The 13,202-nt window shown below is 43.1% G+C and overlaps 1 long non-coding RNA gene across 1 annotated transcript; it reads right to left on the bottom strand.

The window, feature by feature from the left end:
* Window positions 1–6,370: 6,370 nt before the first annotated feature.
* On the bottom strand, window positions 6,371–10,062 carry LOC131692372 (uncharacterized). The gene is made up of 4 exons (XR_009305973.1): window positions 7,205–10,062; window positions 7,060–7,148; window positions 6,888–6,996; window positions 6,371–6,834 (listed from the first exon to the last, which is right to left on the bottom strand). It is a non-coding gene; the product is annotated as an uncharacterized LOC131692372 (long non-coding RNA).
* Window positions 10,063–13,202: the final 3,140 nt, after the last annotated feature.

Genomic DNA, 13,202 nt, shown 5'->3' with positions numbered 1-13,202 from the left:
TTTTTGCCTACCAACACATAACACAACAGGAGAAACGACCTACCGAGCGATTAACTTCGATTTCCTATTAAATATACTATATTTCACTGCAAAATTTTGTAAACTATGGGAGGAACACAAAATCACTTCCGAGAGGTATTTCTCATAGTTAAAGCACAGACAAACAGACGTAACACGAGATGAATTTTCATCGCCCATAGAAAAAACGGTCGATTTGAATTATGAAAAAATGCGCCACCTCACCGAGCGTGGCGCTTGTGAAGCGATTTTGACACATAGCCATAATGCGTCACTTCGTTATCGCAAGCACCCGAAAACCAAGATGAATGGGAAAGAAGGTGGAAGCATTCGTCACTTTTGATTGTATTAGTTTTATACACGTCAAATTGAACATGGCGTCCGCGACCCATAAAATAAATAAACATAAAGATCCGAACAAGCATGCTGATTCTTTTGTGCACGTTGAAGAGAGAAAAGTATGAACTTCACCACGGATCTTCCGATTCGAACACTTAGTGATACTTTATTATCTCGAAACAACCGATAAAAATAATTATGACTGAACCAAATCAAAACCTTTGGCCACAGAAAAGCCCACCACGTTATTTGTTTTTCTTCTTCATATTCGTTTGTTTTATCGAAGAAAAATGACAACAATGGTTCAGAAATGTGAAATGTATTCCTGACGAAGTATCCAAGGCAAGAATTGTTCAAAATCATCTCGTAGTTTCCTGCACGATGTCGATCGGTGAGCAGATACATTTTAAGATCTTGCCAATTTATGCTATGGAAACTAAAGATATGCTGAGGCCATATTCAATGTAGATATGTTTATTTATTTATTTCAAGTCGTCAATCAGATGTAGACCGGTTTCTTACAATAATTATTAAACTAACTTAACACTAGTTAAAATTTTGGTTTACTTTAAACTGCTGCTTAAGTTTTGTTTTCGACATAGTGAAGTCAATGCTTTCGCAATGTTTGTTGTAAATATTCATCATTTGGTTTAAAGGGCCAAACTTGGCATAATTGGTGCGATGGCGAATTGTACAAAAGATGCTGCGGTTACGTAGTTGTCGAGAAGGAGCATAAAAATTTAGTTTCGATAAAAGTTCGATTGAATCAATACGGTGTGATACAATGTCGTTTACAAATGATACCATAGAAAATTCACGACGATCTTTCAAGGTTTGAATGTCAATTAGCATGCACCGTGCTTCATAAGATGGCAAATGTAGTCCAGTCCAACCTAGTTTACGAAGAGCGAACATCAAAAACTGCTTTTGTACTGATTCTATCCGGTTTGCATGTGTTGCTGAAAAAGGCGACCAAACTATACTACAATATTCTAGTGTTGAACGCACATAGGCTACATATAATGTTTTTATTGTGTAGGGATCTTGGAAATTATAGCAGAAGCGTTTAATAAAACCTAGTGTGCTGTTTGCTTTGTTAATTATTGTGTTATAATGATCTATGAATGTTATTTTGGAATCTATAATAACTCCTAGATCTCTTATTCTGTCACACTTTTCTACTTGTTGATTTCCCAATAAGATTCTATTGTTCTGTATATTATTCTTTCTACTCAATGTTATGGAATTACATTTTTTTACATTCAGTTTCAGCAGGCTTTTATTACAGCATGTATAAAATATATTTACTTCGTTTTGAAATGTCTGAAAGTCTTCACCATTTCTTATTTCTAGAAATAGTTTCATATCATCAGCATATATAAGAACTTTTACATTTTTTAGAATGAAGGAAATGTCGTTAACAAATAAAATAAAGAATAGCGGCCCCAAATGAGACCCTTGAGGGACTCCTGATGTAACTTGAATTGGGATTGATTTTATCCCTTTAAATCTAACAGCTTGTTCACGATTTGTAAGATATGATTGTACCCATGTAAGAAGTCCTGGCTCAAACCCCATTTTTTCTAATTTAAAAAGTAGCATGGGTATGTCGATGCGATCAAATGCTTTGCTAAAATCTGTATAAAGAGCTTCAACGTGGTTTCCGTTATCCATTGCTGTTAATGTGTAGTTAATGAATTCGAGTAGATTTGTACTTGTAGAACGCCCTTTGAAAAAACCATGTTGCACATGGGTAATTCTGTTCTTGATTTGGTGGAATAAATTTTCATTAACAATCGCCTCGAAAATCTTGGGAATGCACGAGATGATAGCTATTCCACGATAGTTACGCACATCGGATTTTTTACCATTTTTAAAAATTGGAACTAGGAAAGAGCTTTTCCATGTTTTAGGAAAACAACCTGATTCTAGAGACATGTTAAAAAGCCAAAATAAAGGAGCGGTTAGTTCTATTGACAAAGTTTTTAAAAACACCGGTGGAACGCCATCAGGTCCAGGGCTTTTAGAGCTATCCAAGTTTTTTAAGGCATCCATGATTGTATGTACTTTTATCTGTTTAATGTTAATATCTCTTGAAAGTTCTGGGAGGAATGAAAAGTATTCACGCTCTCGATCCTTCTCTGAAAATGTAGTGTAAACTTCCTGGAAGAATGTTGCAAAAAGATTGCAGATTTCCTCTGAGTTATCGCCTACCTTTCCATCAAGATGCATTTCTGTTGGGAAATAATCCGATTTTATTTTAGTTTTTACGTAATTAAAGAAGTTTTTTGGGCAAGTTTTTATATTGCGTTCTGTTCTTGCATTGTACTCTTCAAACGCGATATCAATGGCAAGGTTCAATTGATCGCATAGATTTAAATAGTTTGTTAAGCTATCTTCGCTGTTGTATTTTTTGTAGATTTTGTGTGCTTTCTGCTTACGATTTTTTAAATTTTTGATTTCTCTATTAAACCAGATGGGATGTTTTGAGTTATAGTGACGCCTTCTTCTTTTCAATGGTATATCTTCGTGAATGACTTCAAATAATATTTTGTAGAAGATGTCTACGGCAGCTTCAACATTTTCTTCATTTCTTAAAATCATTTGCCAGTTTATTGCATTAATTTTTTGCCTCAAGCTTTCATAGTTAGCGGACTCGTAATCAAATACCTCCTCAAATTCACTATCACCAGGTCTGTCGTTAACATGCAAGAATATAGAAAACTCAATGGCTGTATGATAAGCTTCATTCTTCCATAAGGGAGTAAGTGATTCCGTTACACAGAAGTCTTCGTCTATATTCGTCATTAATAAATCTAAATAGCAATGTCGCTGATTTCTTATGTGATTTATTTGATTAAGTCCTAAACTGGCAGATTTATCGCAAATGAACTGCAAAGTTTCATTTTCCCCTACAACAGGAAGTAGGATGCTCTCATTATCAGCATCTGGTATGAAATCAATACCGCGTTGATTGAAATCGCCATATATGTGAACTTTTACGTGCGGGGAAAGACTATTAATAATGCATTCAGCAGCATGATAAAACTTTTCGTAAGTCGTTTTTCGAGCAAAATTTGGAGGAAAATACACCGAAGCGAAAACGTGAGTTTCGTCTTTAACATGTACTTTCACCCACACATGCTCGAATTCTTTTGATTTTATAGTTTTGATAACTTCTGCATTTAGTTTTGCTGAAATCGCAATCAAAGCGCCCCCTCCTGACTTCTTACCAGATACATGACAATCACGGTCATCCCTAAATACATTGTAATTGCTCCCGAAAACTTCTTCACCTCTCACTGTTTCGTCCCAACTAGTCTCAGTTGCTAAAATTACGGAATAATGACAACCTAATATTTTGTTTTGAATCACATTCATCTTAGCTGCACTTTTCATGCGGTTAAAGTTTTGGCAATAGACCAAGATTTCTGTTCTTGACTGAGATTCTCTTGGAGAAGTGTTAGTTGAATGGGAATTAATTAGACCTAGCTCTACCTCTTCTAAATCTTGAATCGCAATATGATTTGTCAATTCATTATTATCTTGCTCTAATGAGTGCGTCGATAGCGGCAAAAACACTGACAGGCGCCAATTCCGGAGGGGTACATAGGTGTGGCAGCAGCTGTTCGATGTGAGGTGCTAGGTTGATCGGTAGGGCACGGGTTTAAAACATCGCCTCTCTGGAATGCAATGGTAGGTCTGAACGAAGTTGAAGGTGGCCTCGAAAAACGTTTCTTTGCCTCAGCCAGTAGCTCTCTATCCAACGGAAGATTGTCGATGTCGCGGCGTTTGTTATCGTGGTACGCAAATCTGCTGTGGTTGTAATTCCATCCGTTATTTTTGTCGAAAATTGTGTGGCGCTTGTAACCGTGATTCTTGCGACGCTTAGTATTATTATTACGGGTGGTGTCAAGTGCATTAGCGGGCCTCTGTTTATTCCGTTTCTTCTTTATTCTTGCTTTCTCCGCCGCTTTTTGTTGATTGAGACGACGCAATTTACGTGCGTCGTATTCGGACCAATCAGCCTTCCATACCTTAGAGTTGCCAAGGAAACGCCAGCCTGAGTTACTGGCTGCCTCGACGGACATCTCAGCCTCTAATCTAGGGGAGGAATCTGTTGCGGGTGAAGCAGCAGTCTTTTGTTCCAGTGAGTTTACTGCACTAGAAATTTGCTTTAACTCATCGATAATATCATCCGTAAATATTGGGTTTACATAACTCATATTCTGAGCCGAACAGTTGTTAGCCATGTCAGTTATCACGCTGCTGACCTTTTCAATTTCTGAACAAATTTGTTTCAACTCGCGTGTCATATCGGTGGTCAGTTCATTGACATAGGCTGCGATGTTGTTTTTCGTAGCTTTCATCGATATGTCGAATAATGATGTTAAGTGATTTTTTGTGGCAACGACATCAGTTTTGCCAGTTTTGTTGGAAGCAGCCAGCTCATTCCACAACTCCGAGGTTTTGGCTATGTGTGCAACCGCGTTATTATGATTAGCTGCAGTTGTTTTAATTTCGCCTTTCAACTCGTTTAAGAGCATTTCGATACATTCAAATCCATCTCGGACATTGAAGTTGCTAAATGTGGATGTGAGTTTGTGATTCGACTCCATAACTAGCTTGTTGAGGTTGATGGCTTCTTGTTGTTGTCTGTACAATTTATCGAAATTTAACTCCATCACGAGACGCTTCTGGCACTCGTAGCATATTGGCAGCATGTATGTTAGTATTCTTTGCTCATGATTCCTCTGAGCACCGACGCATGCAGCGTGGAATTTTTTCCCGCATGATCCATGGCAGTACCACACATGTTTGTCGTCACTCACTGTACAATTATTAATCGCGCACGGCATGTTTTACTTACGCAGCAATGATAAATGAAAACAATACAAATTAAAACACGCACGGTTAAACTTTAAACGACGCAAATGGAAACGCGACCGAACTGTAACGACGACTTGAATGCAATTGGTCCAACTGTATGGATGGACCTGAGTATACTAAGTATACTAATTTAATGATCAGTCGCAACCTAACAAGTGATAAAACATCAAATTGTGAGATTATTATGAATGATAATAACTACATATTTAGGTTGCGTTAGGATACAGTTCCGTAGAAGACCAACACATCGAGCATAGTTTGCACTCAAGAAAAAGATCAAAGATTTCGTTGAAAGGGAAAGTAGTGTCATGTACTCGTATGCAGAATCATCGTGGCGAACCATCAGCTTCGAATTTTATAAAATTAAATTCTCCCATAACCTACATAGTGAGTTGTCCGGAATTTCCATTCAAAGTGGATTATGACAGTTGGCTTTTAGGCCGTAATCATATGTTTGTCGAGAAATAATAATTTTTAAAGTCTGGGAAGTACCAAAAATGCCTAAGATACCTGTATAACTAAATACCATTCCAAAAATCTTTGGAACCATTTCCAAACTATTCATATAATACTCACCATATTGGGAATACTACTGATATATTCCACCATTATAATTCAACTATTATACTACCATATTCATTTAAGTTACCATTTCCAATATCTTCCGTGTATCTTATATTGCGGATTTGTATACTACATTTCACTATTGTACCAGAGGTTAATATTGCTCTGGTGGTCTTTGTTATTCATATATCTGTTTACGCTGCTCCAGAAACCTGTAGCTTAACATGATCAAAAATCATCGTTTTACAATATTACGGCGATAGCTCAATTGGATAAAGCGACAGTCCACTTAGTGTCAACAAAGCTCTCTTCAGAAGATGGGGTGTAATAAAAAAATAAAAATAAAAATAAAAATAAATAAAAAACTTCATCAATCGATAGAATTGAAATGTTGGAAAGGGAAGAATTTTTTTTCTACCTAATATTTTATGCATCGCTAGATTTAAAATATGTCACCATAATCTGTATAGACTATGTAATATTGTCATCTTAAAAGCTACAGCCTCGGCGACAACTTGCCTCAACTGGGCCGACTGCTCATAAAACCAAAACCTACACGTGTCATTTTGAACATCCTACCCCTTTATTCATCTCTCTTCACACATTCCTCTTTTTTCTCTGACTTCTTCTATCCACCTATCCCTGCTGCTCTGCCCTTCCAGCCTACTGATTCTATTCACTTCTTAAAAGCTAGTACTCACAGCCCCGCCATCCGCTGCGGCATCTCACGATATGAACCGTGTGTCTCGCCACCTTCCGTTCCATCCGGCGTGCCCTCGTTAGTGACAAAATCCCCTTGAGCTCGACCGTGGGACCTATTGCGTCACGGTCTCCTATTACCCGCTTGTACTCAGGCTGCTCACCTGCGTCCAGGTGCACAGCTGCGGTGACCAGATTCCTTCCACCAACTGATCTGCCTGCGAATTGTTCCTGTTCGACCGACGCCTTGATTGAACTTCTGATGAGCCGGTATCTGAGTCCCGATGCTTGTAGTAGGACACTTTAAGTGTCGGAAAAGGAGCCCTACAATATACCACGTGTCGTCATAAAATCTATAATCGCTGTGATTTACTCACTTCTCTTGGAAGGCGTTTTCCGTTTCGTGTTTGCTAGGCTGGTTAAAAGCGTATCGCTTTTCGTTCGCAGATCACTGCTTGCTGGTACTGATACCTTCAGGATTCTTATCTGGTGGAGAAGTGCATAGCTTTACTTGTATGCTCTAATTAGTGCCGTGAGTATCCAACCTACCTTCCCAGTGCAATCCGGTACGATCCGGAATCAACCCTGATTAGATCAACAGGCCTTGTGTGAACGGACGTTGTGTTCCTGCTTGTACGCTGCCAAGAAGAAGGCAATTAGCGTCGGAACGATTGTTTCATCTCCTCCTGCTTACCTTGAGTTTTGACCGGATCAACACTCGTGTGACTGTCGGAATCGCGTATTTTTTTCCGTGCGACCCTTTCCAAAGTAAAATCGTTTTGTAATTTGTGTGTTCTGTCCCGCACGAGTATTTTTTCAGCCGGTTTAAGCGCACGAAGCAGGAATCACGGCTGCACCTTACACCATTACTTTTTATTGTGATTCCTTTTTTTAGTAAGCGGAAACACTCTCTTCGCAACTGACAGGTAGAATGGATATAGTTACTGCAGAAAGTTTGTTGATGATGTTTCACTTTCAAGCTGGCAGGCGGCCCTTGTGGTGGATTCATACACGCTTAACTTTAACTTAGTATAATGTGTGTGTTGAAGATGTTCAAATTGAGTTAACATCTAATCAAATAATTTAACTGCTACACAACCCTACCCAATGGCAAAAATTTTTCGTGAATTGCTATTGCCATTCACGAAAAATTTCTAAAACTTTCACTTCCGTAAGAAGTGCGCCGGAGACTGAACAGATTACTTTTCTACATCATATATCCAACATAATTGCTTGAGAGCCTAACGGTTGCTCTCCATATCTTGATCTCTAATATAAACATAATACCAAATAAACATTACAGCAGACTTCTTCTGCTTGAAAGGTGTAATCGTGCGCCCACTTGTCGTGGCTAAAATGTCTCCGACTCAGTTCTTTGCTGGCCTTCAAATCATATGCTCTCATTAGGTAGCGACATTCAAGGATTCTAACTAGTTTCATAATGGCTAAATTATACTAGTAGATCGACATTTAACATTAAGTGTCAAAACAAAGACAAAATGGCTCATATGTGTCTGAATCGGTAAGTGGTTCAGAGAACATTTACTCTCATTGGACTGTAAGTCGTGTGAGAGGCGGTCGTATGTTTGAGGTATGAGAGGATTTAGTCTCTCCTATCACCACGAGTCCATGCAAGGGTTAAATTCATTTGGACTAGCCGCCTGAACGTCCGCGCCCCTGATTCGCGTTGCTTTAGAGATTTGTCGTGGTGACGCCTCCACGACCAAGTGAGACCTGTGACTCAATTTGAGTTCTGTGTCTACTGGACTGAAACGCCCGTCCAGTTTAGGAAGATTAATACCGATCTGTCGTGTTTTCATGCTTAAGCACTGGGAACTGGCGCTGCTCATAGCTGTAGATTTACTTGTTCGGGCTGGACACTGTTTGTGCTTTTGCCGATCTGTCTAGTCTGCTTTCTCACACCCGTCCGTTTTCTCTCGTTACGGTAACTGCAAGCCTGGGAGGCTTCAGCTTGTTTCTCGACGTGCGTCCGTTTTCTCTCGCTACGGTAACGGCAAGCCTGGAAGGCTTATATCCTGCGCATTTACGTCTGCTTCTTTCCCGCTCCGGTTGTGACAAGCCTGGATTCTTCAGCTGTTCCTCCTTTACTTCTGCACACCCGCCTCACTTTTGTGGCATTTTCTGCGGTCGTGAGCTCCCTACAACCCGTTTCCAGTCTGCAGGGTACGATTTCACCCGAATCGTGAAGGATCCGCGCGGTTGCGCTTGCTTGTCGGTTTTTCACGTTCCGAAACGGTTCGCGCGCTTGCGCCAGTGACTTAGGTCCATGACTTAGTTTGATGTGTCACCATGAAGCAGCTTACCTATGAGATTGACTTTTGCTATGTCTGAGGAGTCCAGAGGGGTCCGCCTTCGTCGACCTGCACCCCTGTGCAACGGCTCAAGGTTTTCCCGAGACTCGCTCCGAAAGTTCCGTCTCTAGTTTGCGGTTACCTGCTCTCCTTCCTGTTGCGCTCGCGTGCTCGCTGGTCGATTTCTCTCGTTCCGAAATGGCGCGCCTGTTGTGGGCTTCTGCTTTCTCGAAATGCGTTTCCTCTCGAATCACTAACGGCGTACCTGCTGGAGGCTTCTGCTTCCGACGTGTGTTTTCTCCCGAATCGTTAACGGCGTGCCTGCTGAAGGCTTCTGCTTCCGACGTGCGTTTTCTCCCGAATCGCTAACGGCATGCCTGCTGGAGGCTTCTGCTTTCTCGATGCACGGTTTCTCGCGATCCGCTAACGGCATGCCCGCTGAGGCTTATATTTCTCGACGCGCGGTTTCTCACGTTCCGAAAACGGCTTGCCCGCTAAGGCTTATATTTCTCGACGCACGGTTTCTCACGTTCCGAAAACGGCATGCCCGCTGAGGCTTATCTTTCTCAATTGGTGGAAGTCCTGTCCCGTCCCTCACGTCTCGACAGCTGCTTGCTGCGACTGCGAGTTGTCATGGGCCTTCCTAGACAGCTCTTCAAGTCCAATTGACGCTGGCTGATATGCCATGGTGGGGAGGTAGTTTGAAAAGTTATTGCTCGCCACACCCTGACAGGGCACGATTTATCCCGATCGGCTAACGGTGTTTCTGGAGCACTAAACTCGTGGTTAGCAGGTTGGAGCCTGCCGACATAGCTGAGCAAATTTCTTCTAATCGGCCTTTAGATCCTTTGCGTGGTACCTTCCTACTTTTCCAGACGGAACATCCTCCAGCTCATATAAGTTGGTACCCAAAACTTTCCGGATCATCGCTGGCAGGAACTTCGGGTTCAATTTCTGGTTGATGTGATCCACTTTTGATGATAATCCGAACGACCTTCGCCAGACTAGATCTCCGACGTTGAACGCCACCGCTCTCGTACGCATGTTGTACCGTTTCTTCGATTTTTCGTGCGAGTTTCTGATCCGTTGCAACATGAATTCATGGATCCGCTTTAAATTCGACAAACGCAGATCTTGCGCAAGCTTTAGATCCTGCGGCGTGTTGAGATCCTGTTGTTTGTACAGATCCGTATGCAGAATCAGCTCTCGGCCGAAGTTGGCAAAGTGCGGACTCACTCCCGTGACCTCGTGCTTCGCGCTATTGATGGCAGCTACGATCGATGCTAGATTTTCGTCCCAAGTTCGATGATCTTCATCCAAAAGCGCTCTGATGCAAGTTATCAACACCCTGTTTACCCGCTCTGCGTTGTTCACCATCGGACAGTAATACGCTGTGGTCATATGATCGGTGTTGTGCCTCGCGAGAAGAGACCGGAACGCCAACGACATAAACTGCTTCCCGTTGTCCGTGAGAATGATCCTTGGCCGTGAAAATCGAAGGAAAACTTCCTTTTCCAGAAAGTTACACATGGTCTCTGTATTTGCAGCGCGCATAGGTTGTGCGATCACGTACTTGGTTATCCAGTCAACTACTACCAAGATGACCGTGTTTCCTTTTTTCGATCTTGTGAATGGGCCGACGAAGTCCAGTGAAATCAGTTCCCACGGTATCCTAGCAGGCTTTAGTTTTCCCATGTCCGGCATCATTCGCTGATTTGGAGCTTTGCTGGCTTTGCATACCTTACAACAGCGCACGTAGCGCCCTATGTCCTCCTGCATCTTTGGCCAATAGAAGCCTGTTTGAATTTTCTGCAGCGTTTTCTGGAATCCAAGGTGCGCTCCTGTTGCTGAGTCGTGAAACTTGCTTATAACTCCTGCTCGTTCGTCTTTCGGCACTACTTTCTTCCACCTGTGCGTTACCTGTTCCAGCTCATCTCTGTACCTGCAATTTTTAAACAGTTCTTTGCTGACGGTGCGGAAGTCCGGGAACTTGTCTGGTTGCTTTTCTACGCTTGCTGCCAGTCTGTTGTACCAGTTGTCGTCGCTTGTGCTAATGGAGAAAGTCATCGACGCCACAATCCTTGATAGAGCATCTGGTACCACGTTGCACGAACCCTTCCGGTATTTGATTTCAAAGTCGAAGGCATTCAATCGCAGTATCCACCTGCACATTAGCGCCGTCGGATTCTTTATTGACCGCAGATATGACAACGCCGCATGGTCGCAAAATACCGTGAACCTAACGCCCTCCACGTATCCACGGAACTTTTCAATCGCTCTTATCACCGCTAAACATTCCCGTTCCGTTACGGAATAATTCCGCTCGGACGATGACAGCTTTTGAGAAAAGAACGCTATCGGGTGTTCGGTTCCATGTACTTCCTGGGTTAGGACGGCACCGATAGCGACGTCGCTGGCATCACAAGCTATATTGAACGGTTTGGCATAATCCGGCATCGCAAGAACTGGTGCTGATACTAGCATTGACTTCAACTTGACAAATGCATCCTCCGCAGCTGGTGTCCACCGAAACTTGTTCTTTGTTTTCGTCAGTTCGGTCAGCGGTACGGCGATTCTGGCGAAATCTTCGATGAATCTCCTGTACCAATTACACAACCCCAGAAAGCGTTGCACGTCTTTTCTGTTTTGTGGCGTCGGAAAGTTCACGATGCAGCTGATCTTCTCGTCATCTACCTTCCATCCGTCTTCGTTCAGCACGTACCCCAAGTATTTTAACTCCTGGCGGCAAAACTTCGATTTGTCCGGGGATATTGTGAGGTTCGCTAGTCGTAATCGCTCAGCTACCTTCCGCAGCATTGCCAGATGCTCATCGAAGCTCCGCGAGCAGATGATGATGTCATCAAGGTAGTGAAACACCTGAGGTTCCAGATCCGCGAAGAGATGCGTCATCAAACGGGCTAGCGCTTGGCTTGCGGTACACAGACCAAACGGCACGACCTTAAACTGGAAGTGGCCTCGACCCGGTACTGTGAACGCTGTTGTCGGGCGAGAGGCTTTCTCGAGCGGCATCTGCCAAAAGGCGTCTTTCAAATCGATCGAAGATATGTAGTAACAGCCGCTGAGGTTGCTGATGATCGAAGCGATTTGCGGAATCGGGTGTCCTTCGTTCACCATTATCGAGTTCAGGTGACGTGCATCCAGGCATACTCTGTACTGGCCTGTCTTTTTCTTCACAGCTACGAGTGGATTGTTCCAAGGGGAGAACAGCGCTTCTTCGATGACGTCCAGGGCTAACATCCGATCTATCTCCTTGTTCACTTCGTCTAGGACATATCTGGACATATGATAGCATCGCTGCTTTCTGGGCTTGGCGTCCCCGGTATCGATCCGATGTGTGTATTTGTCGGTGCGTCCGATCACTCCGTTTTTGCTTACTGGGAAAGTGGCCACTACCGCGTCTAATTCCCGCTGCTGTTTTCTGGTCAGCTCTCTCATCGGTTCAGAGCAACTTATCTCCTCTTCCAGCGCTACATCCACCTTGTTGCATACGGCTTTTACTCCAAACTTCTCCCAGAAGTTCATGCCCAGAATTACACAATCCGGGAGCGAGGGAACGAGTAGCATCGGTATCGTTTCGTTGCGACCATTGTAGGCGACGGGAAGCTTAACGAACTCGGCGATGTTGTGCTTGGTACCGTCGGCAGTTTGGATCCCACCACGCAGGAAGCCCTTTTTCAAGTTGAGTTCTTCAACGATCGCTACTGTACTTCCTCCAATCAACGAACAGTTCGCGCCGCTGTCTAGCAAACCCGTCAGCTGTCTTCCGAGTACCGAAATGTTTGCGTGAGGTCTATTGTCTCCATCCATGTTTATGATTATCGAATTGATGTGTTGTAGTTCGGGAAATAGTGAGGGACTGTAGAAGTTTTGCGAGGATGCTGGTCCCTCTGTTACTGACTCCTCGCCTGTACGTTTCCCTGACCAGTTGAGCAAATGGGACAATTGCGAAGCGAGAAACCTTTCCGGCCACAACGGTAGCAAAACAACACTGCTTGGGGTTTCGGGCAGTCCATAAACCGGTGTCCATCTTCATCACAGTTCCAGCACGATAGCGTTGAACGCCTTAATTCTCCGTGTGGTTCTTGAATATGAATAGGAGTCTGCTGGGGTTGCTGCTGTGACCGCGGTTGATTTGGCGACAGCGATTGTGGTATGTTGCTTACTGTGTTCGGTGTTCCGTGTCGCTCCTGCGTCGACTGATGGTACTGGAATCCTTGTGAATTTGAGGGTCGACGTTGCTCTCTCCTTTCAAATCGCCCTTTCAGCGCGTTCACCTGTTGACAAAGGTTTTCCAGCTGTTGTGCCCACTCTTGATCTTCCTGCTCGCTACGTGCAAAGTCTATTAGATCACTGTGTGAT

This window comes from Topomyia yanbarensis, chromosome 3 (assembly GCF_030247195.1).
Source record: "Topomyia yanbarensis strain Yona2022 chromosome 3, ASM3024719v1, whole genome shotgun sequence".
NCBI lineage: Eukaryota > Metazoa > Arthropoda > Insecta > Diptera > Culicidae > Topomyia > Topomyia yanbarensis.
The sequence above is the reverse complement of the archived record's forward strand: the minus strand, read 5'-3'. Positions and strand labels throughout refer to the sequence as shown.